Source organism: Trifolium pratense, linkage group LG2 (assembly GCF_020283565.1).
Source record: "Trifolium pratense cultivar HEN17-A07 linkage group LG2, ARS_RC_1.1, whole genome shotgun sequence".
Lineage (NCBI taxonomy): Eukaryota > Viridiplantae > Streptophyta > Magnoliopsida > Fabales > Fabaceae > Trifolium > Trifolium pratense.
Genome location: NC_060060.1, coordinates 43,091,822 through 43,110,446, shown reverse-complemented (window position 1 = coordinate 43,110,446; position 18,625 = coordinate 43,091,822). Strand labels below are relative to the sequence as shown.

General features: G+C 33.0%; 1 long non-coding RNA gene across 1 annotated transcript; it reads left to right on the top strand.

The window, feature by feature from the left end:
- Positions 1-7,631: 7,631 nt before the first annotated feature.
- LOC123907751 lies at positions 7,632-8,791 on the top strand. Its single transcript, XR_006809370.1, has 4 exons — positions 7,632-8,088; positions 8,176-8,229; positions 8,337-8,367; positions 8,602-8,791. It is a non-coding gene; the product is annotated as an uncharacterized LOC123907751 (long non-coding RNA).
- The last annotated feature ends 9,834 nt before the right edge of the window (positions 8,792-18,625 follow it).

Below are 18,625 nucleotides of genomic sequence, written 5' to 3'. Positions count from 1 at the left end.
ATGTTTCGAAATCTAATAATATAGTGGTTATTTTTATGATTAAGATAATGACTTAATTTACACCAACATATAATAAAGATGTGACTAATATTGCATTGACGTTAATAATGTCATTTTTTGAACCGTAAAAATGAGCAGGGTCGTAATTTTTATTTTAAAAAAATATTATCGACGGTCTTTAGAATTTCTTACTATTTTAATCATTGGTCCAAGTTGGACCACTTGTTAAACCGGGCCACAATACCATTAGCATGCATTATGTATACAAGATGCCGGGATTTGTTTACTATTAGGGATGACAATAGGTAGGGTATGGGCAGGGTACTATAGTACCCGTCTCCATACCCGCAGTTTGAAAAAATACCCGTACCCATCCCCATATCCGCGTGGGTAACAATCTTTGTACTCATGCTCATACCCTATGGGTATTCAAGTACCCATACCGGTACCCGCATTTTTGCTAAAAATAAATTGATCAATTATAAAATATCATATCATTTTAATAGAATTAATAAAAATTCAAAGGGCAAGCACACCAGAAGCACCCGCACATCACACTCCACCTGACCTGGAAGACGGCCCCAACTCAACCAGACAGAAAGGAGAAAGAGCCAAACCAACCGAAGCAGAGCCTGACAAAGAAACCCCTATCCACCTCCACTATCTAGTCCAACACAGGGAGGGTTCCTCCCCCCACTCATACAAAGAGCAAGGGTGTCCCGATGTCTTACTAGAGAACCAGATCCACGATGAGCGTTTGGCCCATGCCTAATCGACGATATAAAACTTCTAACTCTCCTATTGACCCCCAGCCCCACAAAAGCCTCGTAATGACCCAAACGGTCCCTCGGAGACACATACCCCACTCTAACCAATAGACCACACTATACCGACCAGAAATACCTTCTAGCGTCCACTTTTTGTATCTAGCGTCTCTTTTTGGTCGACTCTCTTAGAGAAGTTTTGTTGTAGTGGACCAACTTCAAACCTAAAGTAAATTTAAGGGACAAAATATGCAATTAAGTCAGAAAATAATATTCTTATAAATATCTATTTTTTCGCAAGCATTTTTTGATCGGAAAATATGTTTCTAGCTTTCAAATAAGTGGTACGTTTGCAAATTTGCAATTGCGTTGTATCACTACTACACATTTACCTTTTAGTAACATTTTATGGCAACACGATAAAAAACGAGAAGGGAAATGAGTGGTACCAAATGCATAAGCACTGTTTCTTACCGACAACATTGGAGACAATGGCCATCATGAGAGGACAAAACATTGTGGGGAAGAAGATTGTTTGAATACTTTTATATATGCAAATGCTAACGAGAATCTCAGGGCACTCTTTAAAACCTTAAATAGTAAGTTTTTTATAGAATGACATCGTTAGAATTGTGTGTTAGAAGACCCAATTCCTGAATATAAGTGTTGTTTTGCTCATAATGTGTGACATATTTGGATCAATGCAGCGATTTGTTATGAATTGTAGACTTATCGATGAATGTTTTACTTGTAGGGAAAAAGGTTATCAACTTTTGATTTCTTCTTCCAGTAACTTAACATCCCCTTTCGCTTGTTCTTCTTTCGAATTTTGTTGTTATGCAAATTCTATAGGGGAAATTAGATACTAATTTATATATGACTTTTAGGTGAATCAATAAGTGTTAATGATTTTTTCTTTAAAAGTTGGGATTAAAATTCTAGATTTTATTGATGAATGTATGAAAAGATGAAAAATGTTAAGAAAAAAAAAGTATTGTCATTTTAGTTCCTCGTCACATCATCCATCAATTTGTCTCACAAATATGTCAACTCAGCGTGCCACATATCCCAAAAAAATATCACATCAGTTTTTATGTAAAGTTAACGATCATTTTTAACGTCAGGGATCAAAGTGACTAACGGATTGCAGAGTAAAAGACTATTTTGTATTTTTTCTTGAGTCGGAGACCATAATGACAACGAGTCGCACATTCAAGGACCAAAATGGTTATTTCCCCTTCATTTAATTATGATCATTTTAGAGTAAAAACGAAGCTTTCATTTAATTATCATCTTTTTAGAATCTATTTTTATTTGACGTATTGCAAAAATTAAAACAAAATTGAGTGCCAATACAATTATTGAAGTTGCTTAAAACAATAAAATTATTGAAGAGATTATTTGCTTGTGGGGGAACTCATCCTTCGCGGTGTTTGTGATTTTGATACTCTTCACAATAGCCATCAATGCACATAAAAAGTTCATGTTGCCTACAAATATTTGTCGACAATTGATAAATGTTGCAGTGAGATTTAGCTTATTATCACCTTCCTCGCTATAAAAAAAAAAAAAAAATTATAGCAAATATAAATTTAAATTAATAGTATAAAGTCAAAGTTGAAAGGTGTGTGAAATATTTGTGAAACATCCAAAATCAAGAGAGAAAAAAAAGACAATTTTATTTCATTTCAACATTATTTTAGAGTACATTGCAAAGTTACAAACGCAACCAACATTATTTTAGAGTACATTGCAAAGTTACAAACGCGTGAAATTAAAAAAGATAAAAAAGTATTGGTTGCTTATCCGGAGAAGTATTCTTCCCTACATATGAGGTTTCTGTAAGTATATCGCAGTGGGTTTTATACAACAGCCATCTGCGCATAGAGAAACGATCATGCCGTTTTCTATGTCATAATCCGGACAATCACTAGTGGATGTACATTTGATAGATGTTGGAGTGAAGATATAACTATAAGGAATATCAAGGGCAACCTCCTCAGTAATAAAAAACAGAAAAACTAATAAAATTATAGCGGGAGCTAACATAATAGTTTTACCCATATTTCTTTTCTTTTTGTATTTAACATATAGATTATGATTTTGTTAATTTATATTGTATAAAGCTCTTCAAATGTTTGTTTAACGAAAAAGCTCATCAAAGGTTAAAAACAATTAAATATTTTGAGTTTACAAATTTTTTATATTTGGCCCTTGAGAACACTTAGTATAATGTCTCTTCGGATTCGTTTGATCTGAAAAATATAAATACTGGATAGAACAGTACAAAACTAAAGGAAAAGACTAACTTGAAACCTAAAATAAACGTAAGGGACCAAATTAATACTTTTTAAACGTAAGGGACCAAATTGAAACCTAAAATAAACGTAAGCGACCAAATGTGTAGTTAAGCCAAGATATGAAAAAACAGTACACAATATTTCAGAATATTTTCTAACTTTTATTTCAAAAACTAGGCAGAATCACACATTTTATTTGCTATAATCCTTGTATCACATAAACTCCAGGACACTTATTAAAATTTGTATGATGCCTACAAAACTGAGGAAAAAAATTGAAACTTCTAGAATCCTATATGATGCAGTAAAAGGAAAAATCACTCAACCAATAGAGTTAACGGATCTCTACTATTGAAGGAAGTACAAACTGTTTTCACTTTCAATCATTTTGAAACTGATTTTTATGTTTCTCGTTCGAAGAATTGCATTGCTTTTAATTCTAGGTTTAACTGAAAGTTGTTAATTGGTTCTTATTTTCAAATATTGCAGAAATTGTTATAGTTGAATTGTAACTGATCTAGCTTCTAGCTAGAAGAATTGCTAAACGAGGGCACGCGCGAAAGGAGCTTATTACTTATAAATAGGTGCCTTGCATTGGCTCTAAGAGAACAGAATTTTGCATCAATATTATATCAAAAAATAATACTAATCACTTTCATTACTTTTACATTTGCTAATATATTTGCTTGAAAGCTCTTTTATATTACATAGTTTACTTTGTAGTAGTTGTGCTTCAATTTGTTATATCTACACATTTGGTGTAATCTTTCAATCTTGTAATTTCTATTTGTATTGGGTATGATTCCAAGGTTTTCAAGAGATGTGATATATCTTGGTTTAGAGGCTCTTGCACAAGGGAAGTAATATCCAATTGTTTGTGTTGAGAGTTCTCGGTTGTATAGATTATTATTAGCTTATCCTGTTATAAAAGCTTGGTTTAGTGAAATCTCAAAGTGCTATCTTTGGGGACTAGAGTAGGCCCTTTGTTTTTAGCCGAACCAGAATAATTTCTCCGTGTTCTTTCTCCTTTCCCTTTCATATCTTTTATTTTCCTTGCAAGTTACTTTCATTTTATTTACTTGTTTTCCGCAACTTTATTTGTATTTTCTTATTTTATTTAAACTTATTTACAAGCATTTTATTTGATTAAATTTTTTAAGTGCTTATTTTTAATAAGTTTTTTTTAGTACACAATTCACCCCCCTCTCTTGTGTTGTTTGCAGTCACTTGACCAAGAAGTGGCATCAGAGCTTGGACTCTTGTTTAAAGACTAATCGTCTCAAGAGCCGAGATGACTTCAAACAATTTTTATGAATTGGAACTATTATAGTGGATTTCCTTCCTGGATTGGTATCCCCCAGATTAGGTGACGTTGCACCGAACTGGGTTAACAAATAACATGTGTTATTTACGTTCTGCCCTGGGATGAATTGTGCAAAGTCCACAACCTTCGGGACAAGGTTGGTTTTGTTGGGGGAGATATTGATATGAACCGGCCCAAACAAGGTTTTAAATTGCGGTTGCGGTTGTGGATGCGGTTGCGGTTGCAGTTGTTGGAATGTGGTCACTGCGGTTGTTGCAACGACAATGCGGTTGTTGCGGCGTGAAATCATTTTGAAATTTCACAAGCTATATCACTACAAGAATTCCTTGTGATTCCTACTAACATTTCCTACAAAAATTGGATTGGTAGGTGAACAGTGTCATTTCTGAGCATTTTCAGAGAGGCGCGACTTTCAAGGAACATTTCCTACCAAATTTTTTGTAGGTTATGTACTTTGACCGTTGAATTGTGGCACATGGGTTCCAAGGAACGTTTCCTACAAACATTTTGGTAGGAAATGTTTTATTTTTAAAAATAAATTGAAATTGTAAGGACACATCATATTTTTAGTGTCCTTTCCTACCAACATTTTGTAGGAAATGTTTTATTTTTAAAAAAAAATTAAAAATGTCAGGGATATCATCAATGCTGCAACCACCATTACCACTAAAAAATAAATTAGTTTGTCTAATTTATTTGAAATTGTTGGGATAAAAAAAATATTAACGTTATTCATAAAAATGTTAGTTGGTAAAAAGTGGAGGTAAAAAATATTTTTTAATATAAATATCATTATACTATATATAGTTTTTTATAAAAGAAAATGTTAGTTAGTAAAAAACTAATTGTTTATTAAAAAAAAAATTTACGTAGTTAGAAAAAATATATTTAATTAATGTGTACAGCGTGCTAGATAAAAAAAAAAACTAATTTGAAGTAATGTCAACGATATACGCAGGAGATAGATCAATATATATCTCATCGAAGTTTGATGTTAATGTCGACGCTTCGAGCAGTGGAGCGTAAGCAGAGTGTGGAAACTTTGGCCGGATGCAAGAAATGGTCGGTGACGCTCTCGGAGTGAACATGTCCTACGAATGTGATATTGAACGGTCAAATTGATAAAATTCGAAATCTCCAATCAAAATCGGTAGTTTTAGTCAAACTTCATGACTCTTTCATTAAAACTAGTTTTCCAATGAAACTGTTATTACGATCTACCTATAGATCCGAAGTCCGATGATCAAAATTCTTTTTCTCATTTGTTTGTTAGTCCAATTAGGTGATATTGAACGGTCAGATTGATAAAATTCGAAATCTTCCATAAAAGTCGGTAGTTTTAGTCAAACTTCATGACCCTTTCATTAAAACTAGCTTTCGAGTGAGACTGTTATTACGATCTACCTATACATTCGGAGTCCGATGATCAAAATTCTTTTTCTCATTTGTTTGTTAATCCAATTAGGTCATATTGAACGGTCAGAATGATAAAATTCGAAATCTCCAATAAAAATCGGTATTTTAGTAAAACTTCATGACCCTTTTATTAAAACTAGCTTTCCAGTGAGACTGTTATTACGATCTACCTATACATCCGGAGTCTGATGATCAAAATTCTTTTTCTCATTTGTTTGTTAGTCCAATTAGGTGATATTGAACGGTCAGATTGATAAAATTTGAAATCTCCAATAAAAGTCTGTAGTTTTAGTCAAACTTCATGACTCTTTCATTAAAACTAGTTTTTCAGTGAGACTGTTATTACGATCTACCTATACATCCGGAGTCCAATGATCAAAATTCTTTTTATGATTTGTTTGTTAATCCATTTAGGTGATATTGAACGGTCAGATTGATAAATTTCGAAATCTCCAATAAAAACCGGTAGTTTTAGTCAAACTTCACGACCCTTTCATTAAAACTAGCTTTCCAGTGACACTGTTATTACGATCTACCTATACATCCGGAGTCCAATGATTAAAATTTTATTTCTCATTTGTTTGTTAGTCCAATTAGGTCACATTGAACGGTCAGATTGATAAAATTCGAAATCTCCAATAAAAATCGGTATTTTAGTAAAACTTCATGACCCTTTTATTAAAACTAGCTTTCCAATGAAACTGTTATTACAATCTACCTATAGATCCGAAGTCCGATGATCAAAATTCTTTTTCTCATTTGTTTGTTAGTCCAATTAGGTGATATTGAACGGTCAGATTGATAAAATTCGAAATCTCCAATAAAAGTCGGTAGTTTTAGTCAAACTTCATGACCCTTTCATTAAAACTAGCTTTCGAGTGAGACTGTTATTACGATCTACCTATACATCCGGAGTCTGATGATCAAAATTCTTTTTCTCATTTGTTTGTTAGTCAAATTAGGTGATACTGGACGGTGAGATTGATAAAATTCGAAATCTCCAATAAAAGTCGGTAGTTTTAGTCAAACTTCATGACCCTTTCATTAAAACTAGCTTTCCAGTGAGACTGTTGTTACGATCTACCTATACATCCGGAGTCCGATGATCAAAATTCTTTTTCTGATTTGTTTGTTAATCCAATTAGGTGATATTGAACGGTCAGATTGATAAAATTCGAAATCTCCAATAAAAGTCGGTAGTTCTAGTCAAACTTCATGACACTTTCATTAAAACTAGCTTTATAGTGAGACTGTTGTTACGATCTACCTATACATCCGGAGTCCGATGATCAAAATTCTTTTTCTGATTTGTTTGTTAATCCAATTAGGTGATATTGAACGATCAGATTGATAAAATTCGAAATCTCCAATAAAATTCGGTAGTTTTAGTCAAACTTCAAGACCCTTTGATTAAGACTAGCTTTCCAGTGAGACTGTTATTACGATCTACCTATACATCCGGAGTCTGATGATCAAAATTGTATTTCTCATTTGTTTGTTAGTCCAATCAGGTCATATTGAAGTATCACAATTCTATTACAATTATTATTTTTTTTGTTCCGTATCGAAGTTCTAGTTCTGTGTGAATATTTGAGACATATTTCACACGGACTATGTAACAAACTTTTTTAATTATTTTTTATACAAAAAGTAAATTTATTTTTTTTTACGTAAAAAGTAAATATAATTAGTCTACTAAGTTTTTACGTTTTTTTAAAATAAAAAAAATGTGAATTTTAGTTATTAAAAATTAATCTGACTGCTTGTAAAAAAAAATAAAAAAATTATTTTGACTATTGACTATAACTTTACAAGTGAGAAGTATACATGTTAAAACTTAAAACCCTAATTTACCTTGCGCCGCTCCCCTCTTTTTCCCTCATCCTTTTCGGCTTTTTTGGCTGTAACAGAAACCCTCTCCATTTCTCTCTAAATTCTCAGCCTCCACAGATCTCAAAAGGAGAATCTAAGATCAGATCTAGATCTATAGAAAAATCATTCGCTCTCAAATTTCAATCTCTCAGAAATTCAGAAACGCTCAATGGCTCAATCTCATTCAATCGCTCTCAAATTTCAATCTCCACAATCAAATCGTTCTCAAAATTCAGAAATTCGTTCTATGAATCTTGCTCAATCGCTCTCAAAATTTCAATCTCACTCTCTATCCGCAAGTTAATTTTAGTGATTCGGTCTGATTTTCTAGCCGTGCGATGAAATTGAATCAATCTTCTCAGATCGGTGAGTTCGTAAACCCTAACCAGCCTCGTTCTTCTCCAATTTCCAGGTATGATTGGGATACCGCAACTACAACAAATTTCTTGCGAAAATCGCCAAATGATTGAGATTTTGAAATATGGCTTTGTGTTTTCAGTGTGGGTCGCGGAAAAGAAACTCAATGGTGGTGATTTACCAGCGAAGTAGTGAAGTGGGTTATTTCCCTCTCTTGTTTTCTCTTATATTTCTTCTCATTTGTTTAATTTCGCACTGTCTTTGTCATTTATGTTCTTTCTGATTTATTTTTTTCAATTGCAGAAATGAACTCAAGTCAAAAGTTTGTTTTCAGGTATGAAAAATCCAAGTTATTGCTGTTGTTGAAATTTAGATATAATTAGTATTTGATAGGACAAATCTATAACATAGAATCTTAGAACTATAATATGAAAGCAAAATTTAAGTAGGCAATAAAACTTGTTGAATTGTACTAAAATTAGGAGCTTATTGGTAGTTATATTACATAGAATTATATAATGTGTTATATAATGTGTGGTAACTAATATATGATTTTGAAATTGTTCAGATGGAGATTCAGACAGATCAACTATAACAATGTGCAAGAGCTACTTCAACAAGTTTTGATAAGGAGGAGAACAACCTTTCATGGGACACTTGCATTTTATTTTTATGTAAATATTTTAGTGATAATATTTGTAAGGCTCTGTATATTTCAAACTACAATTTAAATATTAATTTATTTATTTTTTGAATTATATCTTGAATATTATGATAAAATCTGTTACATAATTTTATACATTTTATTTTCAATTTAATTTAATTTTTACATTTTCAATTAAAATATTTTATTTTAATTTTGCTGAAAATAGCTATTTTTATTTTTTTAAATATCAAATACAGTTCCTACAAAAATTTCGTAGGTAATGTGCTGACACATGCTGACCAAAGTGGCAGCTGACACAAATACGTTTCCTACGAAAATTTGGTAGGTAATGTGCTGACTCATGATGTCACTGACACAAATGCATTACCTACGAAGTTTGTCGGAAATGTTGTAGGAATAGTCAGCTTTTTACCTACAAAGCTCTTGGTAGGAAATGTCGTCGGAAATGCTACATTTCCTACGAAAATAGGCACTATTCCCACGAAAATTTTTGTAGGTAATGTAGAGGATTCTTGTAGTGTATAAAATGAAACTAGTATGTAACTACACTATTTATCCACCATTACATAGTCTTAGTTTATTCCATAAACAATAATTTGAATGTATTGAAAATACACGGTTGATAGATTTTGTTAAAAGTAAGATTTTTCATTAATTTGACACAAATTAGGATCTGAAGTACATAAATTTTATTTTTTGGAGAGAAAATTTGAACGAACATCGCCGAAAACATTTGATGTGGCTTCCGATGCGGTTACGATGTGGCCGTACACGTGAATTAAGATCACACCGCAATTGCGGTGTGATGCGGTTGCGGTGACTACCGCATCAGCAATACTGTGGCCACAATTGCGGATGCGGACCGCAATTTAAAACCTTGAATAGCGTTGTGATGCGTAGGATGTAACATTCATAGAGTATATGATACTTCCTTTTAAAGAGCAGAAGAAAAGTGCCAAGTCCTTGAAGATTGATTGTAATTTGAACTATCAAATAACCGATTATCCCAAAATCAATGGTTTATATTATTTCTAACATGTACAAATTAGCATGTAAGCTGAAATAGGATAAATTGTGTACAATGTTATGGTTGCTGTCTAACATATCTTTAAGAATTTGTTTTTTAAAATTTGAATCCTTAACAAATGTCCCTGAGACACTATTTAATATTTTCCATAAAATTATAGCAAAAAATCAAGAGAGAAGAACATATATTAATTTCATTTAATTACCAACATTATTTTAGAGTACGATGTCAAAGTTACAAGTTCGTGAAATCAAGAAACAAACAAATAAGTAATTCTACCCTACATATGGTGTTTGCGTAAGTAATTTGGATTCAAAGTGACTTTTACACAATAGCCATATAGGCATAGAGGAATCCCCACGTCGGGTAGTATGACATCATCCAGACAATTTTCGGTGGATGTACATTTGAGAGATGTTCCAGTGAAGACAAAAGTAGGAGTACTGGCAACCTCAGTAACAAAAAATATGAAAACAAATAAAATTACAGCGGGAGCTAACTTAATAGTTCTATCCATATTTGTTTGTTTCGAATATATCATATAGAATTCGTTTTGTTAATTTATATTGTATAAAGCTCATCAAATGTTAGAAACACTTAAAATATTTTTAGTTAACAAATTTCTTGTATTTGTCCCTATAAAACACTTAGTAAATGTCTATTCGTTATGTGTTGAGTTTGTCTCTTAAGCATACTTAATGGAGTAACATAAAATACTTTTTATTTTTTTAATTTTTTTACAATTGAGCAAATGAGTCGCGGTTATTATTCTCATCAGTTTAGGGATTGATTTCGAACTGATTTTAACTCGAAGAGTCAGAAATTGCTTGCTGCCATTTGCTGCAAGGAGTTGATGGTTATATGGAATGATTTTTTTAGGAATCATTTCAGATTACAGAATTTAAGATTCACTTAGCGTTTCTTTTTGTTTTAATTTGTTCCTTGAGGATTAGGTTTGGCCACCTCTTATACTTTTTATTTTTCTTATATAGAGTAATGCTAATGCACACCCACTCACTTTTGTGAAGATGTGCATGCACCTCTTGAATATGACAAAAGGATCATTGTTTTTTAATGGGTCATGCTAACCGGTGCCCCCGGGGCACTGGTTAAGAAAACCAAAAAAAGAAAGTTTTCAATAGAAAATAACACTATTTAAACTTTTGAGAAGTTGACTGTACAAACTCCAATGCCAAATTACTATTTTTGCTTCCTTAACCAGTGCCACTGTTTAACATTTTCCTTTTTTAATTAGTAAAAAGTATAATTTGGGGATAATAATGTAATTTTGTCATTATTGTTGTTTCCAGTCACTTCTCACTGTTTTGAACCTGACAAAAAACAACATTTTCCTTGATGGATTTTTCATGAAAGTTAAATTGCAGAATGGGGAGATATAGGGCTACTGTGTCGATAGTAATTTGGGGGAATATGAAAATAGGTCTTGTGATTCTGAGTTTGTGTTGTGGAAACAATAATGGAGATGTGAGCAAACAAATTCAGGGGAAATTGGTTGAATTAAAATCATAATTACTGTTATTAATTTTATGTTTATTGATTTTTTTTTCTTTTCAAAGTAGCCTTTAGAAATTTCACAGGTGAATAAGTGGAGTGTCTGCGGTTCGAACCCGGCTCCTGCACATATAATACGAAATTCCTACTAACTGCGTTAAGCTCACCAGACAAATTCTCTTCTTCTTGACGGCTAACAATAATTTTTCTTTATTCTTTTGCATCTCATTTTTTCCATTTGGCATCATAATTTTTCGTTAATATGAAGGGTGTATATTTGTTTGATTAAAAAAAATAAATGAAGGTGTATAATCTATGAAACACGGACACCTTGAAATGTCTCCCACAATCTACTACACACGAGGATATATTTTTCAGCATCATCATCATCATCATCACTCCTTGCAGTTATTCAAATATAGTCTCTTTGTATGCTAGTGCTTCTACTTGTGTGATATGTGGATTAAGGACTTAATTAGTTGATCACTTATTCGGTTTTTGTAACCAAATCTCACAAGTTTAGTTTGGTATTCTTCGGTGGTTGGGTGTGGAGTTGGTGCCCCCTCGTGGTGTTTACGGTTTTTTGAGGCTTTTTCTGGCATAGGTAGGGGTAGAAAAGATAGATTGTTGTGGTTGTTAATTTGGCAAACTATTGTGTGGACCATCTGGAAATCTCGAAATGACGTCTTATTTTTGGAAGGGACCTTTTCTGTCGAGTGTCTTACCGATATATAGGGTGAAGCTTTTATTTTGGAAGTGGTTTCTAGGTAAAAACCCTAACTCTCCCTGTTCATTTTACGAGTGAGGTATATCCACCCTTCTTTATGCTGGAATCGGTAGAGTTTGTTTGGGTGTTGTGTTGGGTCTCAATGGGTCAGGGGGATTGAAGGCCTTCTTGTTGTTTTATCCTACCCGTGGTTGATCCTTTGTCTCTCTCTTCCTGACGGGTGTTCTTCTTCTCGTGGTGGTGAACTCAAGGGGTTCTAGTTTGTTGGTATAGTGTGCCTCCTAGTTTCCTAGTACTTTTAAAATTGTTTTCTTGTCTTAGAGATTGTTTTGTTCTGGTGGATTGTACTTCTTGTACCTCCTTGATGTACTGAATTTTCTCTTGTATTTTGTTTTCCTTCTTTATATTTAGATATACTATATTTGCCATTAAAATAAAAATAAAATATAGTCTCTTTGAATCCCTCAACCAATTATTTAACAATTCTTTATTCTCAAAATTTATGGAAGTCTTAAGGTACTCTATGTTCCATCTCCCTCTTCTATTTCGATGCCCCATATTGATTCCTATATGTATTATTTTATTGACTCTATTTTCGTATTCTATAAACCTATTGTCGTAGAATTTCAATTGCGCTTTCGTCAACGGTCGGATCGTTAAACCGATGTTTAGAGTGATCGCCAGAGGCGGAACTAGGGGTGGGCCGAGGCCACCCCCGAAAGAATAGGAAATTACTAATACACCTTTAATATTATTATAAAATAAACCCTATATACCACATATATAATTGGTTACGTGCACAATTTCCAAATGGAAACGTTAGCTTAGTGGCTTGTAGCAGGCCTTACATGCGCAGGTTGTTCGTTCGAATCCTGCAAAGCATGTTTATTTACATTTTGTTCTTTTTTCTTCTCTTTTCTTCACTTTGTTTTCTTTTCCTTTTTCTTTTAAAATAATAATTTTAATATCCATAGGTATATTTCAATAAAAAAGAAGAATAATTTATATTTTTTCCAAAAAAATATATAGATATATCAATACAAAACAAACAGAATTTCTATCATTTTTTCAAAAAATATATTATTTAAAGTTATAAAATTTAAGTTTTTAATGATCAAATTTGTGCTTATTATGACTTAATTTTTTGTATGAAATATAAATTTATATTTAGTTTAGACTTTAGAGTTTAAGGGAAAGTAACGAGATGATTTGGCAGAATAATCGGTTACTATTAGTGTAAAATTATTTTACATTATCGGTGCAAATTATATTTTTTCTTTAATTTATATATTATAGAATTTTCTCGGCCCACCCCAACTTTTTTTCCCAGTTCCGCCACTGGTAATCGCAATCCTGGTTCTAGTACTGAGCACGAATTTGGAGTTTAATGTTGTGCTTGGAAGGAAAACGCTTGAGGTAAGAGTTTTTTCTCCATACACTCACGCTACATAGGGACTATGTTGTGACATGATAGTAGAATCTTTGTCACTTAAAATAAATCAATAGAATCAACCTTATGCACAACAATAAATAAATAAAATTATTTGATGTAATTAATCAGAAAAAAAAAAGAACGAAAAAGAGGGGTACAATATTAAGAAATGTTTGGTTCTGTTTATGCATGTTTATGTTTGTACCAATTGCTTGCTTTCAATTCTGCCATGTAAAATATCCAATTATATGTTGAGTGCTTGTTTTGTTCTTATCACAGTGTAACTGTGTAAGGGACATAAAATTTTGACCATCTTATATACATAAATAAATAAATATAAATAAAAGTATAATGAGGAAAATATAAATAAAAGTATAACGAGGATTAAGTATGTCGCAGGTCAAGTTGGCCATGTTAAGGAAGTAGAGTTTCATGTATCATATAGAATGTGTATAGCAGAGTCTATATAGATAGCTTTTGTGGCTGATTTGACTTTTAGCTTGTGTAGCTGGAGTCTGTGTGCCTGGTTCTCTCATTGGTATGATATTTATTATCCGGATCATTAATATTTTATATAGGGTTGTCTTAGTCTCATTGCATTTCATTTGATAAAAGAAATAATTCTACTTTTTATAAAACTAATAATTATATGTTTTTGAAAAGGTGTGTTTTGTTATTATTTTATAACATTTTTTTTGTGATGAGTATGATTTAATATGGGTAAAAAAATTGACCCTTACATGATAATTGTTGTAGGTACTAAAGATGAAATGCAAAGTTGATGTGTTGCTTGAGGATAAATAAATATGGGTTTTGTCAATATGTAATTTAAATGAAACAATTAATTATAAAGTTCAAATGATTATTATTCTTTAGTGAAAAAAATTATAGTCATACTTTTAAAAAAATGTAGTTTTTCTAAGCAAATTCTTTATTAAAAATTTGGGACTGTTACGGTTACTACAGAAATTAATTCTAAAACAGTTACTATTACTACCTGTTATGCCAATGAACAACTTTATTCTGAACTTCGGTATTAGAATCTGAAAAACCGCCATGAACTTTTGAGGTTTGGGCTACATAATCTGATACAGCGGGAGTATTAAAAGCAGTAGTTAGCTTAGCATCCTAGATAAATTTAGCGATAATGAAGTTTGAATTTATCTATTGAGGACCAAAGTGTTACAAAAAAAAAAGATAAAAGACCAAAATGTTAAAAAAAAAAAGATAAAAGATCTGCATTGTAATTTTGCCTATTAAGATTTTTAACTTTAATTACAATTGAAGCACATGTTCTAGTGGTTAAAAAACTTTATTGTAAGCAAATGATGCGGGTTCGATTCCGACTGTAGACAAATTATCTTTTTAATATAAAACTACAATAAAAAGAAAGGGAAAATGATTAGGTTTATGGTTAGGTTATCGGAATAAGCTTAGAATATAAGAGATAAGCTTATAATATAAGAGATAAGAGAATATTATAAGTACATTTAATATTAGGTTAACATATTAGGATTTTTAACTTTAATCACAATTGAAGTACATGCTATAATGATTGAAAAACTTTATTGTAAGCAAAAGATGCGAGTTCGATTCTCACTGTCGACAAATTACTATTATTTTTTTATATTAAACTGCAATAAAAAGAGAGAAAAAATTATTAGGTTTAGGGTTAGCTTATCGGAATAAGCTTAGAATATAAGAGATATTGTTAATATTTATAAATATCATATGAGTATCAATAGATTAATGGCATAACTACATATTTGGTCCTTTAAAACGTATCAATTTGGTCATTTACGTTTCTGCCGTTAGGATAAATTGTCCTTTCCGTTAGATTTTAAGTTAACTCCGTTTATAAAAAAGGACTATGTATATATGATTATCATAACCACCCAACACTAGGTTATGATTCATCTTCTTGTTCATCACCTCATTCACTCAACACCACCATCACCTTCTTCTCTCTACCAACACCACCAAAATCACTACCACCACTCCCAAAACAAAAACAAAACAACTTCAACAACTACACTTAAAATATAACCTAAAAAACTCAGATCTACCAAAAGAAAAGAAATTAAAGAAAAGGGAATTTCATAGTGAGTAGGTTGAGCAATTATGTTTGTATAGGGTTTCATAGTGATTTTTTATTGTTGCAGGAGAGGTTTGCAATGGTGAGGGCAAGATGTATGGTTATTATTTAGTGTGGGGGGTCTATGATAATCATATATGGTCTTTTTTTTATCAACGGTGGATGATGGAGATGACAAGGGACAAATATGAAGCGTTAGTCACATGACATTTTTAAAAGGAGTTAACTTAAAATCTAATGGAAAGGACTAACTAATACTGGCAGGTGAAATTTTGTGTTGCAGTTCCATTAATTCGTCTGATATTCGTAACTGCAACAAAAAATTCTTAGAATTGGGAGTCGAAGTGACATCGAATATTCGGCAGGACAATCAGGAGGCAGGGGCTATGGGAGAGATGGAAGAGGTATGTCTTCAAGAAATACAGGATAATGAAAAAAGAGATTCGGAAGAAAGAATCAGAAGGGAGCAACAACAACATTTACATAAATGAAAATCGTCTCTTTGAATATGAGAGGGTGGGGAGGGAGTGCAAAAAGGAGAAGGTTGAGTTAGTTTCTACAAAAAGGAGCTTTTGATGTTTGTTTGCTTCAAGAGACAAAGAAAACTTCAATAGATGATTTTCTCATTCATAATTTATGGGGGCATCAGGATGTTGGATGGGTGGCAAAAGATCCAGTGGGTCTCTCAGGTGGATTGTTAGTAATTTGGAACTCTGTCACTTTCAATTTACTTAACAACTTTTCTGGCGAAGGTTTTTTGGGCATTAGTGTTGAGAAAGAAGGTGAGGTGATGCATATTGTTAATGTTTATTCTCCTTGTAGTGCTTCAGGTAAGAAAAAGCTTTGGGAAGATTTGTTGGCACTCAAGCAACAAAACAGTGTAGGGGAGTGGTGTGTGGGAGGAGACTTTAACGCAATTCTACACTCTTCGGAAAGAAAAGGAAGTAGTGCTGTCAATAGACGAGGTGAAAAATTGTTATTTAATCGCTTCGTAGAAGAGATGGAGGTAGTAGATGTCCCGGTGTTAGGCAAAAAATTTTCTTGGTTTAGCGCCGATGGAAAATCTATGAGTCGAATAGATAGATTTTTATTGTCCGACGGTTTCATTGTCAAGCATGGTATCTCTGGACAGTGGATAGGGGATCGCGATATATCTGACCATTGTCCAGTTTGGCTGATTGTTTCTCCCGTTAATTGGGGTCCTAAGCCTTTCAGAGTGATCAATGGTTGGTTGGAGCATCCGGATTTTTTGTCGTTTGCGGAGACTTCTTGGAAGAGTTTCGCGGTACATGGTAAGAAGGCTTATGTGTTGAAAGAGAAATTTAAGTTATTGAAGGACTGCTTGAAAAAGTGGAATAAGGAAGTATTTGGTTTTCTTGACCTCAACATTGAGAAGACGGTGAAAGATTTAAACGATATCGAAAACATGATGGATGGAGATGTTAGGGATGTAGAATTAACAAGAAGAGAAGGGTTAAATACAGATTTTTGGAAACAACTTCATCTAAAAGAGAGTCTTTTAAAACAAAAATCTAGATTACGGTGGGTAAGAGAGGGTGACTCAAATTCTAGATTTTTTCATGAATCTATCAAAAGTAGACGAAGGAAGAACCAATTGGTGGCCTTAAAAGATGGTGATCAATGGGTTGAGGGAGTGGATGAGGTGAAGGGTTGTGTAAAGAATTTTTATGCGGATTATTTTCAAGAGAAATGGCTAAACCGACCGAATCTTAATGGTTTACAGTTTCAAACTCTTTCCGATGAAGACAATCTTCTTCTAATGGCACCTTTTTCAAGCGAAGAAGTTAAAGAGGCGATTTGGAGTAGTGACGGTAACAAATGTCCAGGACCAGACGGTTTCAATTTCACTTTCTTGAAGGCTTGTTGGGATATTATTAAAGGTGATATTATAGACTTTCTTCATGAATTTTATAATAGCGCAATACTTCCTAAAGCCATTACTGCATCTTTTCTGTCTCTCATTCCCAAGAAGGATCATCCGCAAACTTTATCGGATTATCGACCTATTTGTTTGGTTTCTAGTTTGTACAAGATTTTGTCAAAGGTCTTAGCGGCAAGATTGAAGAAAGTTTTGGGAAAGGTAATCTCGACCGTCCAATCGGCTTTTCTGCCCAATAGGCAGATATTAGATGGTGTGTTGGTTGTGAATGAATTGATAGATTTGACAAAAAGAAAGAAAGATAAATGCTTGATGTTTAAAGTAGACTTTGAAAGAGCCTATGATACGGAGAACTGACATTTTTTGGATTATATGATGGTTAGAATGGGTTTTGCAGAAGGTTGGAGGCGTTGGATACGTGCTTGCGTTTGTCAGAGTTCTATGTCCGTACTGGTCAATGGCAGTCCTACGGAGGAGTTCAGTGTTGGTAAAGGATTGAGGCAGGGTGACCCAATGTCACTGTTCCTCTTCTTGATTGTTGCTGAAGGTCTTTCGGGACTTATGAATAAAGCGGTTGGAAGCGGCTCTTTTCATGGTTACAAGGTAAACAATAATTTAATGTTTCATACTCTGCAATTCGCGGATGATACCATTATAGTAGGCGAAGGCAATTGGGACAACCTTTGGACTATTAAAACTGTGTTGAGAAGCTTCGAATTAGTTTCTGGATTAAAGGTAAATTTTTTCAAAAGTAAGCTTTATGGTATTAATTTGGATGATAATTTTTTGCGCGCATCTTCGTCTTTTTTGCATTGTGCTGTGGATTCTATCCCTTTTCGCTTTCTTGGCATACCGGTAGGTGCTAATCCGAGAAGAAAGGCTACTTGGCTACCTATTATTGATTCCATGAAAAAGAGACTTGGTGTTTGGAATAGTCGTCTTTTATCTATTGGAGGGAGAGTCACTCTCATAAATTCAGTTCTTTCTAGTTTACCTCTCTATTTCTTCTCTTTTTTTAAAGCACCGGTTTGTGTGTTGAAGGATATGGTGAGCATTCAAAGGAATTTTTTATGGGGTGGAGGAATGGATAGATCAAAAATATGTTGGGTTAGTTGGGATAATATTTGCCAACCAAAGGATAAAGGAGGGTTAGGCATAAAAAATTTGGAGTCATTTAATGATTCACTCTTATGTAAATGGAAGTGGCGGTGTCTGAATGATTTGTCTGCTTC